The following is a 24,063-nucleotide window of genomic DNA, read 5'->3' as shown; positions in this document are numbered from 1 at the left end:
CCCTAATGCTTTCCACAGTTTCCACGTTGATCGATTGGTAGCGGCCTGCATCCAGCGCTTCCCCGCTACCTTTACGATGTCGTCGGTCCACCTTGTAGGTTGATTAATAATATTATGGTCTATGATTTAAATTTTGGTCTGTGGATTCAATTTTTAAATGGAGGCAAAGAAAGGTAAACATCTGAATGTTAAAGTTTTGAATAATAGCTTTTCTTTTCCACTTTAAACCAATAGTTTTACAAGGGCCTGACAATTTTATCTCAAGTTTGACTGTACGTACCTAATTACCACCCAGAAAGGAGCGATATTAATACTCATTGATTTTTGTTCGATCAGATCTACCTACCTTTAACAAATTAGAATTATTAAGAAAATATTAAAACAACTTAAAATTTTAGTAAAAGTATAAATTTCGATTAGGTACCTATCTATTATTATTTTTTTACTCAAATAACAACTCAAGCCTTGCTATAGCTAGATCGAGAGAAAAAGTAAACTGCCCTTTGTATTATGCGATAGTTAATGTTTGTTTTTGGTACTTTTTACTAAAATAAAAGTTTTTGAATAAGTAGGTACTTAGCTGAATTCTTGCCGGAAGTCTAATCAACGATAAACAATTCGGTAGTAAATAGGCAAATAAAACAATAAACGATAACAGTGGTGAATTATTGCAGTATAAAAGAGTTAAACTGGTAATCAATTAGAGTAAAGACAAGGCTGTCAAATATGGTGCGTCTCGTGCTGCTGACTTTGGCGTTATTTGCAGGTAAAAAATTATTGTACTTAAAAATTCCTGCAGATTTTTTTCCAACGCCAAGGCGTACGAAACCACGTATGGATGGATTTCATGGGACTATGATTGAAAGCGTCAAAGAGTTCCAAAATACTCAAAATACCCACAGATGCTTCAGTGATTTCTTTAAAGTTTCGAGCGCCGTAGTCGGCCTAAGACTTGTTCCCGAATTTTCACAAAATTGCATAAGGTTAACTATCAGTTAAAGGTATTATAAAACTTGATATAGTAGAAAACTGTGATAATCTATCAGCACAGTTCTCCATTACACTCACCGAAATACTAAATTCAATGGTTTACTCTTCGTTCGTTCGTTCAGCCAAATGAAGAATGTCCATAACAACTGGTCCTGCGCTGCCCGCATCTAGGTTCTTCACGCGACCTTCATCAGATCGTCGGTCCACCTAGTGAGAGGCCTGTCCACGGTACGTCATCCGGCCCGCGGGTCCACTCGAGAACTTTTCTGCTCCAACGGCCAGTCTCTACGAGTTTAGTGTCGCGCCCACTGCCACTTGATTTTAGCAATTCTGCGAGCTATGTTTACTCTTATTTTAATTGAGTATATGAAGACCTATATCTATATAAAAATTGTTCCCATTTTCAGGATGCTGCTACGCAGCGCCCAGAATCGTTGGGGGGCAGGAGACCACCATCAACGAGTATCCATCCATCGTCCAGGTGGAGTTCCTGGGCATCTTCTCACAGGCCTGGTCGCAGTCGTGTGCGGCTAACATCCTCAGCTCCAGATACGTGCTGTCTGCTGCCCATTGCTTTGCTGGCATGTAAGTATAATCTTAGTTATTGTCATATTTTTATAAAGGGTTAAAGAGGCAGTTAACCAGTTTTCTTCATGAACCAATGACACAACCAAAGCTGGATACACATGGTCTGTTAAACGGATGAGTTGACTTACATCCAAAATATGACGTGTAGTCGAAGTAGGTGACTATGAGTTCAGTTCAGTTACTGAATGTGGAGCTTAAGTAGGCAGGTAGTTGTGCCATCCTAGAATGTGGAACTGATACAACTATACGTGTATTAAACGCATTACCTACCAATGAGAAGTTCGATTGATGATAATAACTGTCGTGTACCTACATAGAGTAGCTGTGCAGTGCACATTGAAGATAAAGATTATACAAGCGCATATCTTAACAACATAATGATCTGATAAGTAAAAGTTTAGGGCCATTTGTGCCCTTATCTGTTTACCTGACAAAATAAATGACGTGCGCATGACGCAATTATGGACGCACTACATAATTCCAGACCTCTGGGGGTGTATTATTTCAAATTTCAACCATCCCTACTAATAAGTACCTAACACAATAATAAATAACCACGACCTTCCGCTTGCCGGGTGATACTCCTCTGACTGTTGAAGACTGAAAAAAATATAAGGCTGAGTTGCACCGATAAACTTTGACCGTAACTTATAACATTAACCGGTGGTTTTTGTATGGAATTTGACAGATTTTTGGCGTTTGGTAGAGTCAAAGTAAGATGGTGCAACCCACTCTATGTAAATTGTTCGAGCCGTTCTCAAGTGATGCTCTGTAAATGTATGTTGCAATACCTACCTATTTAGACCCCTAATGAAATACTATACGAATATATTAAGCAGTGGACGTCCTGTGTCTGAAATGCCTATACCTATCTAAAAACGGGACTATTCCCACCGCTGCATCTCCTGTACAACCAGGATCTACAGCTTAGGATAATCTCAATAAAAACTGCCAGTAAAAACCCAACCCGTTAAGGTCAAGTTTGTCCCGGGGGAAAGTTAAACTACTAGTACTGTAAACAATAAAATAATGTAGCTAAATGCTTTTTTCCGATTCCAGCTTCTACTCGCCCTCCCTACGCCGTATCCGAGCTGGCACCACCTTCCGCAACTCCGGTGGGTTCACCAGAAACGTGGCCAATGAATACAACCACCCCACCTATGGACTGTTGGGGGCCGACGGAGACATCACCGTTGTGAGGCTGGCGGAGCCTTTGGAATACAACCCAGTCGTCCAGGCAGGGTACATCGCCAACCCGAACACAGTGATCCCTGATAACCAGCCTGTGATCCACGCTGGGTGGGGACACACGCAGGTGAGAAATTGGTTTATTACGATACATTAAATGACCAAACTTAATCTGAAAACTAAATTGATAAAAGGTATTAACGCAACGTCACCCAGTCAAAACGATTAAAAACTTTGGAAGAAAGCCGATTCTTTGCGGCAAAGACTTTGCCAATACCCTAGGCTAGGTATTCAGGGCTATGTTCCTCCTACAGCAGGATTCCCCGAAGATCTTTCCACTATAGGTAATTAGGTACCTACTTCTAAATGAGGCCTATACATTTGTGGCTTAATCACGTATTTTATAGCCGAGTGTAATAAATCTAAGGAATAGGTAAGGCCCAAAAGATAAGGAGACATGTAAAGTGCCCCATAAGGGCTACCTTTTCTTTTTATTGTTTGCTATATTTTGACGTTCATAAATTCAAATTCAAAATTATTTATTGTGAAAATAAGTGCCACTTGTGGTCTAAACTGAATAAATATTTTTGATTTTGATTTTGAATTACTCGTCATAATAAAGATCCAATACCAAAATAAGCAAAAACTGTATCATTTCTAATTTTCAGTTCGGAGGACACCCATCCGACGTTCTGAGGCACGTGACAATCTTCACCATCAACCACGCCATCTGCCGCGAGCGCTACGCAACTCTTGGCTGGCCCGTCACTGAGAACATGATCTGTGCTGGTCTTCTTGACGTCGGAGGCCGAGACGCCTGTCAGGGAGACTCTGGTGGACCTCTGTACCATGGCTCCACCCTCGTCGGTGTCGTCTCTTGGGGCGAAGGCTGCGCGAACTCGACATTCCCTGGAGTCAGCACTGCGGTCGCGCCCTACACTTCATGGATAGTTTCTGTTGCTGTTTAAGGAAATCCTTCACCAGTTATCTATTTCAGCAGACCTACAGACTTCTTGGATTATACTTAAAGCTCCAGTCTTCCGTAAATTTGAATCACAATAACTAGGCAAATGTTTCATACCATTCGTTGTGAATAAAAACCAAATAAATGATTAAAAGCATTTGTGGCATGTTTGACTGACTAGTTAAGCGGTTGTGTAAATAAAGGAACTGCATTGTTTTTTTTTAATTCAATTTGCTTTGCCAAACAACCATGGATGTCCGTTCATCGTTTTGTATACTAGCTTTTGTCCACGGCTTCGCCCGCATGAAAATTTGTTTGTCACAGAAGACTTTGTAGCGTGTGGCCCTGTTTCTAAAACCGGGATAAAACTATCCTATGTCCTTTCCCGGGATTCAAACTATCTCTATACCAAAAAATAAATAAAAAAATCGATACGGCGGTTATCGCGTGAAAGCAGTTATCCTCCTATCCTATCCTTCATAATGTAAGTATGGTGTGCCATAAGAAATGGTAGTAAGTATTACCACAGACAGATTACTAATAAGTTACTTCGTAACAGATACATCACTTCCTAACAAACCACAAATACTACGATTTATTTTCAAGCTGTCAAGGAAGCGAGGAAAAATTAACTTAACGGCTTTGACACAAAAACATTTTGACTATTTCAAAATACGTGTTTTAGGAAACAGGTTGCCAGTAACGTATGTACCTACAGTACCATTACATACGCTGTGACGTGCGATTGAATGCATTCTGTTAGTTTGAATATTGCTCATTATCATCCACTGCGGTATCAGTAGGTACTCTACGTTCGAATAATCTTTGTTCTTATGACGTACTTAACCCATTTAGACCGATAATTATTTTTGTAAATAAAAAAAACTATAAAAAAAACAAATTTTTCAGCAAAAACTTACAAAGGGAAGCCTAATAATCATGAAAAAAATATTTTAAAAAATAATCCATAAATAGGGGGCCGTGGGGAGCCCGTACCATATAGGGTACAGTAGGTCTATAAGCAAGCAAAACATAGTCGTTGTTCAAAGAAGATTTTTATTTATTTTTGTATGATATAAAATAAAATAAAATCACATGATCACTAGTATCACACTTGGCATATCTTGTAAGACGTTTTCTGTAATACTTACCACATTTGGTTCTTTTTTCCTACCTTCCCCGAAGTTAGTGAGGATAGCTGAAGAAGACTTGGCTTCTTCTGATTTGTTACGCTTAGTGCTATCCATAATCGCATTTAGCAACACGATGATGGAAATTTAGCAAATCCATCGAAGAAAACTCTGAGGGTTATTATTTACATTGACACTATCTTTATCGCCTAAATCTTCGTCAACCTGATCATCATTAGCGGTCATCTGATAAGACATCAGTAGAAAAATACCAAGACTGCTTTATGTTTGCTGAAATTATCAAATTTTTCATGAGTTGTGGCAATATAGTGAAGCATCAATAGCCTAAAACAAATAAAAATAATAAATATTAATTATATTTTTTCGCATGATTTGCTCCTGCATAGACCTACTGTACCTTATACGGTACACCTATTTTAGACTGGAATTAACCGTATAAAAATAATCTGAATAATGTTTTTTTTGTATATATCTATTGTACTCTATTTTTAAAATGAAATTGATAAATAACATAATTTAACATGAGTAATAAGAAATTATACCTTCTTAAATACATTGTAAATATTTTTTTGGTTTTCTGTCGAGGAATTTCATAAATATTTCCGAAACCACTTGTTAAAGCATATTTTAAAATATTTTTATGTAAAATAATCACTTTAAGCTTACCGTCACAATCATTTTTACAAATTAACAACAGTTTGGTACTTCGAAATATTTTCAAAAAGATACCGTACCACATAGGGTACGGTAGGGCTAAATGGGTTAAGCATCCGCTAAGAAAGGATTTTACGAAACTCCACTCCTAAGGGGGTAAAACGGGATCCACGCGTACGAAGAAACTATAATACTGTAAAGTTTCTTCAAAATCCATTCAGTAGTTTTTGCGTGAATGACTAACAAACAAACATGTTAACATCCAGACATCTAAACATCCACACAAACTGTTAAAATACACTCGACATCAAATAAATCGCACCTCCCGCGACAAGCATTTTCAAACGTATGCATCCCCACTTCCCACCAATATTGGCACCATTTAAAAGCCTAGTTCTAACCTTCATTTCATTAAAGGAAAGGTTTTTACCCCAAAAATGTGTCTAGGGAAGGATCCAGAGTCACTTCTTCAAAAAATAGGTAGTTACGCTAAAGCCAACTTTTATGGCTATAAAACTATTAAGTTGGGATTAATCGCTATCCATCTGTTAAAGAGGACACGTGAGATCATTATTTGGTTTTATAACCATAAAAATTGGTCTAATTAATCCCATAGGTGGGCCCAAAGTGAGGTATTTTTTCAAGCCACATTTATGGTACATGTTAATCATTTATTAAGAAATTAAATGTGTTTTTCTTTAAGGATATTTATTGGGCTTTCAAATAACACCAATATTGTTGGGGCACCATGATTGTGTCAGAAGAAAATCGTTAAAGTTCGCGTCGCGGAAGGTGCGGTTTATTTGATGTTGAGTATATTATTAGGAAGGATTTTAGACGTCAAAATGTATAACGTGCTTATTGCGGTAAATCGATAAAATGACGCGATAGGTAAACGCTTATCACGGCGCGCATTCTAGGCCTATACTGGTATTACTAATGTTGGCGACAGATCTGGTAACACCGATGCTAGGCCGTGGTCTATGGACTGCAGCCTAGCAACGGTGTTAGCCATCTTGTTTTTGGATAAAAATTCTGTTGCTTTTGCCTTTTGTGCTTTTTATGTGATCTGAATACAGTTTCCTGTTTAAAGCTGAGCATTTTCCATTTATGTAGCTAACATTCTGTTTCGAGCCGGATCTGATTTAAAAACCAGTTTTTCAAAATTCTAAATTCTTTTGCTACAAAATGCTTACAAGATCACAGGCCCGTGAGGCCAAAAGCCAGGCTCGCTCCTCGTCCTCTGCGTCATCGGCCACAACAGTCGCCCGCCTCAAGGCCGCGGAAGCGGCTCGCAAACAACATCTTGCTGAAATTGCGAAGCGGGAGGCTGCAGCCGCAGCCGCTACCGCTGCAGCCGCGGCCGCTACTGCTGCAGCTGTCGCGGCGGCTGAGCGAGAGGCCGCAGACGCCACTTTTGAAGCGACTGTCGCGGCTATTGAGGCAGAGGAAGAAGTAGTCAGTGCCAGGAGCAGAGCCACAGCCGACTGGGTTGAGAGAACTTTTACAGGAGCAGCTTCAGTCGCAGCTAGCGAGCCGCCCGAAGAGGGTTTGCCGTGTGGACACGGTGAGGTTGATGTTTCCGTGCATCCTGCACCGGTTGCGGAGCAGATGCACGACGCCTCACGACGTTCACCGGAGATCACTCGCCAGCTGCATAAAGAGGCCCTGCGCTTTGATTCGTGTCCCCAGGAAGGCAATAACGGTAACGTCAGCAAGGCCCCGGTAAGTGATATCACGAAACTGGCAGAAGCTTTGGTGTCATTGGCTAAACCGAACGTAAAGGCTTGTAATACTGAGCTTCCCAAGTTCAGCGGCCACGTCTCGGATTGGCTTTTATTTAAGCGGTCATTCCATGACACCAAAGCCTATTTCAGTGCAGGCGAGAACATAGCAAGATTACGCAATGCTTTGTGCGGGGATGCCAAAGAGGCGGTGCTTGCCCTCTTGCTATGTGCTACTGACCCCGAGCCTGTAATGCTTTCTTTAGAGTCGCGTTTTGCTCGGCCTCAACAAATTGTGCTTAATGAACTTAGTTCAATAAGAAGCCTACCAAAAGTTGGGACTCATCCCAATGCATTGGCTATTTTTGCTAGCAAAGTAAGAAACTGCGTTAGTGTAGTCAATTTATTAAATAATTCACCCTACATACATTCACCAGAACTTATTCACGTTCTAGTGTCAAAATTGACCCCGCTACTACAAAGCAAGTGGTGCGACTACGCTGCGGAGCGCTGCCTGCCCGGTCACCCGCAAATTGAAGTCTTCGCGCGCTTCCTGGAGGTGGAAGCCGATAAGCAAGCGAATTTCGGCCCGTGTGACATCTTCAACGCTCCACATCAAGGCGACAGGCCTAGGGCGGCGGCACCACAGCATGCTGGATATCCGCAGCGCAGTAACTCGTATCCGTTCCGCATAACACAGGCTCATCATCACACAGTTTCGTTTCCATCTGCAGTACCATCAAATTTGCCATCACCTGGCAATGGGGGGCCCTTGCAGTGCTTGTATTGTGCTGCCGGAGACCATGGCATCAAGACGTGCCCGAAGTTCGTAGCCCTAAACGTGTTTGATCGGGTAGCATGGGTTCGCGAAAATAAAACTTGTACAAAATGTCTACGCAAGGGCAAGCACAATTACAAGTACTGCAGGGCCAAGCCATGCGGAGTCGACGGATGTGAAGAATTCCATCATAGACTTCTGCATTTATGTAAATTTTCGCAATCACAAATTCAAAATGTAAATAATGTAAATAATGTCATGTCACCCGTCAGTCAAACTCCGTTGACATCAACGTCTGTCAATCCTTTTGACAAACAAAAAGAAATAAATATTTCAAAGGAGGTTTTGACTAAAGTCAGTGAGTTGTCATCAAATTCCGTTTCTATGGATCGGAATCACGCAGGTTCGGGTGCCGCATATTCTTGCATGCCGAAAAGCGAGTGTGCAACCAATATTCTTCTAAAAGTTGTACCAGTGGTACTTTCTGGCCCAAAAGGCGAAATAAATTCGTTCGCTCTTTTAGATGATGGATCTACGGTAACCCTCCTTGATTCGGAGTTGGCAGAGCAGCTAGGTGTTACCGGGATCGAGGAAAGTATGACTATTGATACAATCACTGGCACAACGAGTAACATTCCGGTCAAATTCATCGACTTTGATATTCGCGGCAAGCACGGGAATGAGACGTACCGGGTCCATAAAGCTCGTGCCATTCCTAATTTAAAGCTACGACCTCAAGAGGTAACGATTACTGACACGAATTTCAATCATCTTCGGGACTTATCTGAAGACTTGATCTTTAGCATGGCGACTCCTAAGGTGCTTATAGGGACCTCAGATTGGCCCTTGCTGATTTCCCGGGAGAATAGAGTGGGCAACGCGCACGAGCCGGTGGCCACCCGCACCGCTTTAGGTTGGGTTGTATTCGGGGAGGTGCCGCGCAGCGTTTTATTTACCCATTCTTTCAATCACGTGTCAGACAATAAACTGGACAGTCTCATTAAGTATTATTATGAACTAGACTCTTTAGGCATTAAACATGAAAACAAAATTAACAAGGAGGATGCTAGGGCCATCAGCATATTAGAGACAACAACACGTAGGCTCGAAAATGGGAGGTTCGAAGTCGGTCTACCGTGGCGCGAAGACGAACCTAATATTCCATCATCATATCATTTAGCCCTGTCTAGGTTTGAAGGCTTACGTAGGCGGTTTGCAAAAGATAAAGAGTACGCCGAATTATACAGGGTGAACATAGAAGCATATGTTGAGAAAGGTTACGCGGAGGAATGTAATGACAGCCTTGGTAACTCAAGTTCGTCGTCGCGCCGCTGGTATTTGCCCCATTTTGGGGTGACTAACCCGAATAAGCCGGGTAAGCTAAGGATAGTGCACGATGCTTCGGCTACATCCTCGGGCGTCAGTCTCAACTCGCTCATCCTCCCTGGGCCTGACATGCTACAATCTTTGCTAGGCATTTTGATGAGGTTTCGCGAGGGTCAAATCGCTTTAAATGGCGACATACGCGAAATGTTTCCACAAATTAAGATCAGGGAGGAGGATCGAGATTGCCAGCGGTATATTTGGCATTCTCCGGATGAACAGCTGAAGGAGTTTAGGATGTCATCTTTAATATTTGGTGCATCAGCTTCCCCATTCACGGCTATTTATATAAAAAATAGGAATGCTAAAGACTTTCAGGATAAGTATCCCAATGCTGCCGAGTCTATTATTCGCGATCATTATATGGATGATTTCTTGGGTTCTTGCGATGATTTAGATACAGCAGCGCGTCTAGCAGCTGATGTGCAGTTTGTGCACCAGCAGTGTGGCTTTGAGATGCGATCCTGGGTGTCCAACGCCCCTGAAGCTTTGAAATTTATCCCTGTTGAATTACACAAAACCAATACCACTGATGTCGACCTCAATTTAGATGGGGGTGCACAGAAAAAGGCAGATGTGCGTGTCTTGGGGATGCATTGGAATCCTCGAGACGACACATTTGGTTTTAAAATTGATATTGACATTCCGTTGCCTTCAAAATTTACTAAGCGTCAGGTTCTTAGAGACCTCATGCGTGTCTATGATCCTTTGGGACTTTTACAACCCATAGTGACTCGAGGTAAGATCCTGTTTCAAAGAACGTGGCGGCTAGTAAGTTCTTGGGACGCTCTGCTTCCTCCTTCAGAGCGAGAGCAGTGGGAGGAGTGGTACCGTCGCATTAAGTCGATTCACGCCGTAAGCATACCTCGCTCGTATAAACTTATCGCAAAGTGTGTAACCCAAGAACTTCACGTGTTCACAGATGCGAGCGAGGTAGCTTATGCATGCGTCGCGTACTGGCGCTTTACATTTGTCGACGGTACCACTCATCTCGCCCTGATCGGAAGCAAGTCTAGAGTAGCCCCCTTAAAGTCAGCCAGCATCCCTCGACTAGAGCTCCAGGCAGCCTTGCTTGGTGTGAGATTAGCTGGCACGATATGTAGTGAACACCGTGGTCAAGCTTCTCGTAGGGTATTTTGGTGTGATTCAAAGACCGTTCTTGCTTGGGTGAGGAGTGACTCTCGTAAATACAAAGCCTTTGTTAGTCACCGGTTGGGCGAAATTGCAGAGCAGACGCATGTGGACGAATGGCGTTGGGTACCTTCAGCTCTAAATGTGGCAGACGACGCCACTCGTTCTAATTCAGTCTCTCTAGATAGATGGTGGCTAGGCCCCTCTTTCTTAAATCAAGTAGAGGAAGCTTGGCCTCGGGAAACCGATCAAATCACGTCTACAGACGAGGAAATGAAAACCAGTGAAAAGGCTGTTAATATTAATTGCGTTGCTTTGTCTTCAGAACGGTTTTCGGATTGGCGGCGCCTACTAAGGACAACCGCACGTGTTTTCCAATTCACGCGTCTCCTGAGAGAACGCGAGACACGCGCGGCCGACACAATCGGCTGTCCCGGTTTGCGTCCGCTACTCGCACGTGACGTCAAGAACGCCGAGTTGTATCTCCTTAAGCAGACTCAACGCGACTCCTTCGCCGAAGAACTCGACTGCCTGATGCAAAATAAGGACATTCCAAAGAGGAGCCGGCTAAACAAGTTGGCTCCCAAGTTATGCCAAGATGGCCTGTTAAGGGCGACCGGCAGAATCAGTTCCGCTCCAGAAGTTGCCATTGAAGCTAAAGAGCCGATTATACTGGACGGCCGACATCCCACGATCAGACTCTTCATTTCTCGTTATCACATTTGGGCCTTACATGGAAACAACGAGACAGTGGTGAACGAACTGCGTCAAAGATTTGCCATTCTGCACCTTCGGCCAGCAGTTCGCTCTATCGCCTCGCGGTGCCGAGTGTGTCGGATGAGGAAAGCCACGCCAACAGTTCCACCGATTGGAGATCTGCCCATGGAACGACTACAACATCATCACCGGCCCTTCTCATTCGTCGGATTGGACTATTTCGGCCCGGTGGACGTTGCAGTCAGAAGATCGCGAGAGAAACGGTATGTGGCCCTCTTCACGTGCTTGGTCACAAGGGCCGTACATTTAGAAGTTGTTGGGAGTTTGTCAGCGGACAGTGCGATCATGGCCCTCCGCAGATTTATCGCTCGGAGGGGCTGTCCCACCAAAATTCTCTCTGACAACGGGACAGCCTTCGTTGGTGCCAACCGTCTTCTCAAGGAAGCCTGGGCCGAAATTGACCACACGTACATCCGGAATTTTGCTGCTGCCAACAACATCGACTGGGAATTTATACCACCGGCGTCGCCGTTCATGGGCGGCACATGAGAGAGAGTGTTGGTGCGAAGTGTGAAGCGAGGCCTCGCTGTTGTTCTCAAGGAAAGGGCGCCTAGAGAAGAAGTCCTAGCTACGCTGCTGGCCGAAGTGGAGCAGGTGGTAAACGCCAGGCCCCTGACGCACGTGCCCGTGTCTCACGACGAAGCGCCGGCATTGACCCCCAACCACTTTTTGTCTGGAGCGAACGCATGCTTACCAGCCCCGGCTTCTACCGAGTCTGACCTCATTAGTAGGCAAAATTGGAAGAAGGCAGTCAGACTTGCTGACCAGTTTTGGTCTCGTTGGGTGAAGGAATACCTTCCCGACTTACTACCTCGAGGCCCATCGTCAAACCAGCACCGCAACCTCAATATTGGGGACTTAGTTTTTATTGCTGACGGAAATCTTCCTCGTAGTGTTTGGCCTCGTGGTAGGGTCGAGAAAGTATTCCCTGGGAAAGACGGGATCGTGCGAGTGGCTGACGTACGGACTAGCGCAGGGGTCCTACGTCGACCTGCGCGTAAAATTGTAAGACTAGACCTGTCGCCGTAGCTTCTTTGGTAAGAACCTAGGTTCTTACCAGGGGGGAGAATGTTGGCGACAGATCTGGTAACACCGATGCTAGGCCGTGGTCTATGGACTGCAGCCTAGCAACGGTGTTAGCCATCTTGTTTTTGGATAAAAATTCTGTTGCTTTTGCCTTTTGTGCTTTTTATGTGATCTGAATACAGTTTCCTGTTTAAAGCTGAGCATTTTCCATTTATGTAGCTAACAACTAAGCTTACTGAATCTTGGATAACAATGGAAATGATATTGATTACATGGAAAAACCGCTCTACGACTTTAGCAATCTATAAAATACGTTAGGAATGTCTTGGATGAAATAAATAACAAAAAATATGGAGTAGGCTACCTACTCGATATGAGTATAGCCTACGATAGAGTTAACTATGGAATTATTTTGGACAAACTATACCAAACAGGCATAAGAGGAATGGTTCACAACTGGTTCAGATCCTATACTAGATCGCTTCGGTCGGCCGATTGTTCATACAAATTGGAAGTCGACCCAGCTATCGGAAAACTAATTTTTTTTCCTCTTGCTTACTAAGTATGACTAGGAAGGTTTTATGGGCGTATAGAAATAATTAAGGGAGATTTGAATGTCGTAGCACATGATATCGTGCCCTGCGTGCCCAAACAACTAACTGCACACAGTAAGATTTAAGGTTCAGCCAAACCAACGCGCATTTAAATGCATTAATCGCCATCGCTGCACGCGATCGCGTTGGTTTGGTTCAAAATCAAAATCAAAAATATTTATTCAGTTTAGACCACAAGTGGCACTTATGAACGTCAATAGAAAATAATAAAAAACCTTTAATCAATGCTACTTACTGACAACGCCACTCTTGTTGCAGAGTTTTGGGCTGACACTGTGTAGGTTTGTTGTCGACATGACGAGAAGAAGAAGGGAGATCTACGATCTTGATGATAATAGGTATTGATTTGTAAGTATATGGGTACGAATAACTTAAAAAATCGTGGGTTCGATTCAAACCTTCGGCAATTCATTTTTTTTAAGTTTATAAAACAAGAAAAATATGTACCTACCTAGTTTAAAAATAATAAAGAGAGAACTAACCTTAAGGTGAAAAGGGATTTGATTTTGGATTTTTTCATCAGCCATAAGTAGCCAAGGTACACAATTAGTTAGATTGTTTCTCTAGGATTTAAAAACATGACTAATTCCCCCAAGGTCTGTTTTTATCAAACAGATACCTACCTACTTAAATTATTTATATATTAGTTGCATATTATGTATATCATATTTAAATCCTAGAGACGTACATAATCTACTATACTAATATTATAAAGCTGAAGAGTTTGTTTGTGTGTTTGCTTGAACGCGCTAATCTCAGGACTTTTATTGAGGAAGGCTTTAGGCTATACATATAACATAACTCTCCAACCAATAGGAGCGAAGCAGTAAAGAAAAATTTTGCATAAACGGGAAATACAGTGTGAGTCACGTTAAAGTGTACATATGAAAATAGATGAAACTAGACCTGTTTTTATCGACAAAAAGAGGTCCAAAAATTTTTGAGATTTATTTTTTATAGAATTTTTTTTCTTCCAATTACTTATTGTAAAGAAAACGTAATAACTTTTAAACTAAGCTGTATATCCTGATAAAATAAAAACAGTAATAATGCTAAATAACAGGCGATACTAAAAAAATACATAAAATACACAAAAAGGGCCAACAAATAATAAAAAATGATACTTTTTGAAAAAAATCTGCTTAAAAATTCGTGTTTTTTTGGTTATTTGATAAATTTCTCCAAAAAATGCCCCTATAACCAGTGGTGTTTATTACTTTGTATTGTTCTCTATCGTATTATCTTTGTAAAACCAAAAATCGCATGTCTCTATCCCTATCACAACATTTGCTATGATCCTTTGAACAAAGGCCTGCCACAACATTATTCTCCGCTACAGGTAGAGACAATTTTAATTTTAACTAAAATGCTTATTTTACTTCGAAATCTTTTGTTTTTATTTGAAATCTAACTTGTCTTTATCAAAATTACAAATCTAGAGCCATTTTCAGTTTTGTTGTTAACGAAGCGTTGAATGGCACGCCCGGAGAGGCTTAGTTCAAACGATCATTGCAAACGTTGTGATAGGGATAGAGACATGCGATTTTTGGTTTTACGAAGGTAATACGATAGAAAATAATACAAAGTAATAAAAACCACCGGTTATAGGGGCATTTTTTGGAGAAATTTATCAAATAACCAAAAAAACACGAATTTTTAAGCAGATTTTTTTCAAAAAGTATCATTTTTTATTATTTGTTGGCCTTTTTTGTGTATTTTATGTATTTGTTAGTATTGCCTGATATTTAGCATTATTACTGTTTTTATTTTATCAGGATAAACCGCTTAGTTTAAAAGTTATTACGTTTTCTTTACAATAAGTAATTGGAAGAAAAAAAATCTGTAAAAAATAAAAAAATAAATCTCAAAAATTTTTTGACCTCTTTTTTGTCGATAAAAATAGGTCTAGTTTCATCTATTTTCATATGTACACTTTAACGTGACTCACACTGTATTATTCAAACTATTTTCACACGTACAAAGTGGCAGGCACAGCTAGTTATCTATACGAACCGATTTTCATGAAATTTGGCATAGAGATAGTTTGAGTCCCGGGAAAGGACATAGGGTAGTTTTTATCCTGGTTTTTGAAACAGGGATGTGCGCGATAAAGTTTTTCTGTGACAGACAAAATTCCACTAGGGCGAAGCCGCGGGCGGAAATCTAGTAAATAAATATAGCGTTCTTAACCTAAGATTACCAGACTGTGACTATCGCGTCATAGATAAAATGTATACATGCCGCTAAATAGGCATGTCGAGTAAATCCAGTAGCAGCAATAAATGGATCAATGGTATCATTTACGTATTTTGGTATAAAAGAAGTTTTCAACATTGGTGCCTCAGTACTAGTTCATGGTTCTGACCAGCAATATGGCGAAATTCTTGGTTTTGGCCGTGGCTCTGTTAGCAGGTAAGTAATTCTAGTCAGGCCAATAGATATCTCAATCAAAAGTCACTTTTACCACCTCGTAAATAGTCATTATTTAACGTAGGAGGCATGATTGCATTATCTAACAATGAAAAAGTGTAGATGAAATCCCGGGTGGCACATCCTGCTAAGCTTCTCTCTCACTCTTGCTCTTAAAAAGGCCTTTATACTAATATCCAGGTAACACATAAAGACACAGCTGTTACCTAAAAGTTTTTTTTACATCAAGCAATGACTTGCTAAATTTTTGTGGTTCAGGGTTCTAAATTGAGTAGTTCGACACCTTCTCTCACTGTGAACTCTTTGTCAAGCCCCATCTTTTAATGACTGTGGCCTCAAGTTTTTTTCAACGATGACGTAGCTCTATATGGCTTCTTCTTTTTCTTCTTCCAGTATCCAGCTGCTCAGCCTTCCACAGGATAATCGGTGGTCAGGAAGCGACCATTGAACAGTACCCATCTATTGTTCAAGTGGAGTTCAGTAACCTTCTTGGTACCACCTGGTCGCAATCCTGTGCTGCCAATATCCTCAATGTGTTGTACGTCCTGTCTGCTGCTCACTGCTTCGAGGGAGCGTAAGTATCATGGTTTTACTTCAGGGCATCCTTGATCAGTGACAGATGATGCACGAGCCAATCTTTGAATACCATAGTGGTAAAGGAATTCTTGGGAAACTTTTCACAATAAGTAGTCAGTTGCACATTCTTTGTAATAAATAATGGCCTATTGCCTTGAAAATACTAAAAAGGACGAATTTTACTAGGGCCAAAGATCGAAACTTTTATCTCGGATTTCAATAGCTTCTTCACCTAATACTTTTGACTTTCATTCGTCTATTTTCGATGTGGGTTTAATCTGATAGCAAGTATAAAGCCAAATATTATAATTTCAGGACTTACTCCCCCCGACTCCGACGCATCAGATCTGGCACTGCCACCCGCAACAATGGAGGTGCCATCAACTACATTGAGCGGGAAATCAACCACCCCGAGTACAGGGTAGCGGCCCGTTTCGACGCTGACATCACTGTGGTCAGACTGGTCACCCCCTTCGTGTACTCTCTGCAAGTGCAGCAAGGTGTCATCGTCTACCAGGACGCCACGATCCCTGACGGTCTCGAAGTGGTCCACGCTGGTTGGGGAACCACAGTTGTAAGTGATAATATAGATCAATCGTGATGATGTTTTGTCTCTAAACCATTGAGATCTAGAGAGATACCAACTTTTGCGCCGAGTTCGAAACCCTGTGCCGCATTAGAAATTCACACTCACCAAGTAATCAAAATTGACACAATAAGCAAAAAGTAAGAATAATAAACACAGGAGTAGCAAGAAAGATATAGTACATTACAAGGAATAAAAAACTACGCAATTAATGTAAACTGTTTACACATATTGTAACGTCGCTGCTGTCAACATTGCTGTCGCGAGCTGTTCTGTTTTTGGCCATATTGCTGCGACACTGGCCCCGCCCCCTTTTCACATCTCCCTTGAGTTTCTGTGATCGGTGCTCTAACAATTTGGGTTATTCCTTTTCTGACAAGCCTAAGCTGGCAGTTAGGTCTCTAGTAGTGCAGTAGTACATTTTTACATCTTAAATCAATGTCCTTTCCCCTACAGGCTGGAGACAGCAGCACCATGTCCCCTGTTCTCCTGGACACCATCATCTACACCGTCAACAACAACCTATGCCGTGAAAGGTACCTGACCCTGCCTAACCCTGGCTTCGTCACCGCGAACATGATCTGCGCTGGTCTCTTGGACGTTGGAGGCCGCGACGCCTGCCAGGGTGACTCTGGCGGTCCCCTCTACTATGGAAATATCCTCGTTGGAGTCGTCTCCTGGGGTCACGGCTGCGCTAACGAGACCTTCCCTGGAGTCAGCACCAATGTTGCCTCATACACCAACTGGATCGCGGCTACTGCTGTTTAATATATTTGGTACTGAAGTTGTTAATGGAACGTTTTATTTCAATGTGGTTTATACCCAAGCCCTTCACCAGCAGGAAGCATGCCCATTAACCCTGAAAAATCCTAACAGACTTATTCGTATAGATGCTTTGGTGTCCTAAATAACCTACAATGGGCGCTACAAAGTAGGGATAAAGCTAACACAAAATAAAGTCCTCAAAAACCATGTTAATATGAAGGTAGGTACTACCTTTTAAAATATGATGTTTGCTCGTTTTTGTATGAAAATCATATAAATAGAACCTATAAAAAATATAAAATACGATATTAAAATGCTAGTTTCAGTTTTAGGCATTTTTGTGCGGACGTATGCACAATGCAAGTTTCCATTAGTACCATTTACCTACTAAGATTCTTACTCTATCCTATAGGCTATCACAACTTGCTTCATAAACATCATAACATTCGCTTCATTTCCACTTTGGTGGAAACCAGGTCTTGTGTATTCCATCCTGAAACCAAGAATCCGTAATTCGATAGTCTCTTTCCACTGGATGATCCAGCGGGAGTGGATCCAGATTGGATCACAGTGACGTTACCTAAGTTTATCACCATAACAACAATGTTCAACATTGTTGCGTTTCGTTAGTTAGAGGTAAAGCTTCAACCACACCAACGCCTGCAGATCGCCATCCCTGGCTCGATCAAAGGAGAATGACAGGTCGCGCGACCCATGACAGTCCGCGCGATCCATGACAGTCCGCGCGACCTGTCATTGGCCTATAATCGCGCCGTGATCGCGCCGGCGATGGCGATCTACACGCGTTGGTGTGGTTGAAGAATAAGACAGCCAGTTCCTCTGTGTTGAGAATTCCTCGTTTCCACCTTCGGCCTGTACATCACTTTCCATCAGGTTAGATGCAGGCAAAGAGGAGGCTCTTGGCCTTTGCACATAGAGGATTAAAACACTTGAGATTAAGAAATTCTTGTAGTCGTAGTCGTAGTACGACTACCAGAGTTGAAAATAGAGCATTTTACCTAGAGGTATATAAGTAGAATGTGGTGAATCGCCTTGAACCCAATGACTCCGAATAAGAATCCTGAGCGACAGGTCACAGGTAGTTACGCTTGAGCCAATTTTTATGGCTATAAAACTGTTGAATTCGGATTATACGCTAACCATATGTTAAAGAGGACACATCATGAGATCATTATTCGGTTTTATAACCACAAAAATTGGTGTAATTGGTCTCAGAGATTGGGAGAGCTTGGCTTTTTTTTCAAGTCATATTTATAGTACCTAGGTACCTGTTAACTGTTTATAAAAAAATTAAATGTGCTTTTCTTAAGTTTATTGAATTGCGCTGATTGCGCTTTCAAATCATCAATATTGGCGGAGCACCATGATTGTGTCAAAAGAAAATCTTTAAAGTTATAGCCGTGGGAGGTGCGATTTCTTTGTAGAGATGAGACGTATTTACTAGAACAGATCCACACACTAGGTATTTTACAGTACTAGGCGGCACCTATTCCAATTTTTAAAATACTTGATCCACCTAGTATTTTATAAATTACACGATTTCCGACCCTACGTCAAAGTAATAGAGGTTATTATTGCGTAATCCGTAGTCATGTATTACGCGCACCTAGTATTTCTCGCTAAGCTTATGTGCGAACGTAGAGATTCACTCCGTCTCTGTCTGACCAAACAAATTTGAGCGCGACGAAGCAAACGCACACAAACGTAGTCAAACCATTTATATTAATATGAAATTGATATTTTTTAAATACGCCAACTAAGCCTGTTGAAGTATGAAGGGAGGATCGGTTGTATCTTTTCAAAGAAAATTGTATTTTAAAGTCATACTTGTCGCGTCAAGTATGCTAAATTACTACGTACTAGGTGGAATAGGTATTTGGATCGAGTATTAATAAATACTAGGAATAGGTGCACCTAGTATCAAATTTACCTAGTATAACCCATCTCTATTTCTTTGACGCCGAGTGTTTTGAAAATAAATTTTAAAACAACATCTTTACTGGAAATAGAATAATAAGATAGTATCCTATAGTGACAGGTTTATCTATTGTAATAATTGATAAATCATTTGAATTTATCAGGAAATAAAACTAAGCTTAATTATCTTTCTAGGGCGTATATAAACCGCTAATAAAGTTTTTAGTTTGAATTGAACTTCTTTTGCAAAAAGATGGCGTCGGCTTTTGTGTTGGCTCTGGCCCTATTCGCAGGTTAGTTAGTATTTTTTAAGTTATACTTAAGTTCTTTGTCAATTAACCTGTAAACTTAGCTCCACTTTAGAGGCTAGATGACATAACATGTTATCAATTTCAATTTGATAAAAAGTAATTATGACCTAGGTCAAGATGTTTCACCTTTCAAGTGTTGCCAATAATTAAAGCGTATCAAAAGTGTCACACATGGTCATTATTTTAACTAGCAAATAAAGTACGGTATAATTGTAGCTCCACAAACGACTCAACGAAAGTTAATCAAATCGACACCTAAAAAGAAATTCGTTCATTTCCTAACTTTAATATTTTTATAGTAAGTTTAATTCTTCGTCCAAAGGTTTTCTACTAAGAGAGCCTTTTTTTTCAACCGTAAGGCGTTCACTGACAGAAAAATGCCACCCTTAAGGAATTCCACAAGCCTAAGTGTAGTGCACATTGACCCATTGCCCCCATTGTGTTTTTAACTATCTAAAGTACGGCCAACTAGCAGCGATACAAAAGGTCGATACGACTGTCGAGTTGACAATATATTCTGTCTCTTCCCATCTTGTGTATTTGTCGTAATGTCTCGTTCTCCCGCCAAATATGTCAAAGTCAGACGGGTTCACCCATGACATTGGGTTTGTTTACATTTGGTATCGCTTCTCTTTGGCCGTACTTTACATATTGATTTTTATTTCACAGCTGCAGCGTCAGCCAACCCCGCTCGCATCATCGGGGGCAGTTCGACCTCTATTGAGACCTGGCCTTCCATCGTGCAGGTGGAGTCGACCGTCGGCGGCATCTTCTGGTCCCACCACTGCGCTGGTAGCATCCTCAACTCCGTATCCATCCTCTCTGCGGCCCATTGCTTCGCTGGAACGTAAGTGGACTTTGCTATCAATTGCAGCTGGAGTTTGTGTTCCTCGGACCTCAAAACATAGAACCTTAAAGCCTTTTGGAGGTTCGAGTGAAAAGGCATTCTCTGGGAAAACGGCTCCACCGTAGAAGGCATGTACTGCACTGCGCCTTCGGGGCGAGATTATTATCAAGAGCAAGCTCTTAATACTATTTACATAGGTTCTTTGAAATTATCTGCAGTCCTAGCAGACAGGCAGACCTTTTAATTATTTTTCGGATGCCTGACTTAATGTCATTAAGTTAATGGTCCACAATTGCACATATTTCAACGTTAGCGACGATAAAAGGTTCCAATTCAGCTGGATTAGAGTGATGCAAGAGCACAAGAAATGATTTCTCTAGCACAAGATGGATCTAGTAATTTCTGGCATACAAATGAGTAATATTTTTGCTGACACTATCAATTTCTTGGTTACAGTGGATACGATGCATCCAACCGCCGTATCAGGGCTGGATCCAGCACTCTTGAGTCCGGTATCATCCTCTACGTGGCCCAAGAGAACAACCACCCCAGCTACGGCCAGAACGGCAACGACGGTGACATCACGGTCGTGAGGCTGAGCTCAGCTCTCATCTTCAGCTCCACCATCGCGGCTGGGTCCATCGTCGCTGGTGGCACCACCATCCCTGGTAACCTGCCCGTGACCAAGCTCGGATGGGGAGTTACCGCGGTAAGATTTATGAAGCTATACTTCAATGTTCTAGATCAGAGTTACACTATAGATTGAACAAGATTTAGGATTAGGTCATTTTACATACTTTGTATTTAGAGTAAGATTCTTTATCTTCTTTTAGAGCGTCTTCTTTTTCTTCTTCTGCTATGCCTTTACCCATTTCATTTGGAGTCTGCATTTCTCGTTCTATGGCTAGGTTTTGGGTTGTCTGGTCGTTGATCTGAGATCGTTCCAAATCGTGTCAATTTGTAGAAACATTATTTCAATATCATCTTTTCCTTCCAGGTCGGCGGAGACCGTGCTGAGGAGCTCCAATCCATCCAAGTGCTGACCCTGGACAACTCAGTCTGCGCTTCCAACTACGCCACTCTCTCCTCCTCTCCTCAAGTGACCTCTAACATGATCTGCGCCGGTTCCTCTACTGCTGATGCTTGCGTGGGTGACGGCGGTGGCCCAGTCTACTTCGGCAACATCATCGTCGGTGTCATCTCCTGGGGCAACGGCTGTCTTCAGGATGGCTTCCCTGGCGTCAACACCGCCGTCTCTCCTTACACTCCTTGGATTGTGGCCACCACTTCATCTTAGATATTAACATGATATACCTACCTATTTGATTCCCCTTTTGTAAAATAAACGGAAAAAAGGTAATCATAATCAAATATCTTTATTGCTTCATGTGGTACAAACAAGGTATTAAAAATAAATAGAAAAGTATAAATGTTTTTGTTTTTTTTTCCTCTTTATCATTCGTAGTTTTTTAGCTCTTAGTAAATTGAACGATGTCTATAAAGATAAAATACGTAAAATGCCTAAAAATCATACTATTTAGCAAGGTTAAATAGGATTGCTTATACTGGTATAACCAGCAGTTTGTGTTGTTAGAATTGAATTTTCGATCAAAAGGGGTGTGACTAATCACAGAAAATAGCAGCTCTTTTCTGTAACACTGTTATCTAAAAGTATATTATCCGGATAATAAAAAGTGATATCAATTTCATAAAATGAATTATGAACCTTGAAAAATCTAGATTCCAGAATCATCATATCAATCGTTTTAGGGTTTTAATGTCAGGTTCAGCAGATAGATATGATATTTCATACAACAAAATTAAATGTATGATTTATGATAATGATAACTTTTAAGGCGAAGACGATAATAATTAAGACATTGACAATGACTTCATGATAATTATTATTACATACAATGTTTTAAGTAGCAGTAAACATCAGCCTACATTTTTGTTGCATAATAACACCTACTGGGTACAAAGGACTTTACCGTGTAATATATTGATAAAATTTAATAATTATTGGCTATCACTCGTGTTTGTCGCTACTGAGAAAAACAAATTCGTTTTATAGAGCTCTAATACCAGAATAATCTTGATAACTAAACGTATCGAATGATTTTACAATTGATAACGGATATACAAAATCCGGCAATAAAACACGATTAAATTATGTTAAATAAGGTTTGTAAGCCGCATACCGACACAAGTAGTAGATAATACTCGTAGAGATACTAGGTAATAATAATATGTACCCGTACCTACTTGAAAAAAAAGGATGAAGGAAAGTTTACAGCTATGAAATCTACACGATGCCCTTTAATAATTAAAAGGCAATCTCAATTAAAAAAAAGAGTTTGCATCGTGCGGTCCACACAGCTTATGACCGCAGTCTGTGAAGGAACACTATCTGTGGCCGCGATCCTCATCAGTGAGGGACCGAGGAAGAAGATTATTTTAAGAGATAAAGATAAAATCAAAATCAATCAAAATCAAAAATATTTATTCAGTTTAGACCACAAGTGGCACTTATGATAAACTAAGTAAGGTCCCTGACAAAGCCCGAAGGAATTACCAAGCTGAAGTGGCAATAGGTAGGGCCACATACCACGCAGAACTGCGGCCGATGTGGCAGCAAAGATTCTGGAATGGAGGCCACGTACCAGCCAGTGCAGCGTAAGACGTCCGCCCATAAGGTGGACAGATGGTCTTATAAAGGAAGGCGCTGAATGCAGGCCGATATCTCATATAACCAATCTGGAAATCAAAGACTGCAAATGCTGGCTATAAACGTTTACTCTTAAGGTGGACAGATGGCTTTATAAAGTTTGTGAGAAAGCGCTGGATGCAGACCACTATAACCATTAATCAACCGGCTAATCTGTATTTTTTTTTGGAGAGCCTATGTTTAACAGTAGACTGCCATGTGTTGTAATGCTGGCTGGAAAATCAATAGATTTTTAAAGTCTTAGATTTAGAACAACAGGTATTGATAAATAAGGACCTTAAGGCTTGGTATTTCTGCTAAAGTAGGTATTTCGCGCTGTCAAAATCTGCGCGCGCAATACTTCGCCGAAGACAGCGCGCCAAAGAGCTCTCGCGGCTACACAGTATAGAAATACCAGTTGGTTAGGTTAGGTTGACTTCCTTCCGTTCAAGCGTCACACTCACAGCACTTTCTAATACAAATCATATCCAAGTGATACAAATTAAAACAACTTTCAGAATTTTTGGGAATATATTTTAGAATCGAATAAATATAAAATATAACTGCCAAAGTAAACATGGTTCAAAGAGGCGTGGCGTCACCCGACCTTCCGGAATTTTCAAGATTACGTCACCCGACCTATCGTTAGGTCCTCGGGAGCTTGAGCGATTGGAAAAACATTTTATGATCAGTTACTCTTAGTAGCGATTATTTAGAGCTTGGATAATAAATTATAGTTGTTGCAATTCACGAAACTTTGCATGTGGTTAATTACATTAATCAGTACACGCATCAATTTTGTTCAGTCTTTTTGTTTATTAATAAATAAAAATATCATACTAAAATTGCATACATATTTTTTTGTATTGGTCTGGGTGTTTTCTTTCCATAATTTATGTATAACGTATGTACGGGGCTCTGTATTGAAAATCACT

The 24,063-nt window shown here is 41.1% G+C and overlaps 1 protein-coding gene across 1 annotated transcript in view; it reads right to left on the bottom strand.

Moving 5' to 3' along the window:
• LOC135081443 (nucleolar protein dao-5-like) overlaps positions 1 to 24,063 on the bottom strand; it is a 190,512-nt gene that overhangs the window by 16,133 nt on the left and 150,316 nt on the right. The window lies entirely within an intron of this gene.

Source organism: Ostrinia nubilalis, chromosome 20 (genome assembly GCF_963855985.1).
Source record: "Ostrinia nubilalis chromosome 20, ilOstNubi1.1, whole genome shotgun sequence".
In the NCBI taxonomy this organism is placed as follows: Eukaryota; Metazoa; Arthropoda; class Insecta; order Lepidoptera; family Crambidae; genus Ostrinia; species Ostrinia nubilalis.
This window is presented reverse-complemented; position numbering and strand designations above follow the sequence as displayed.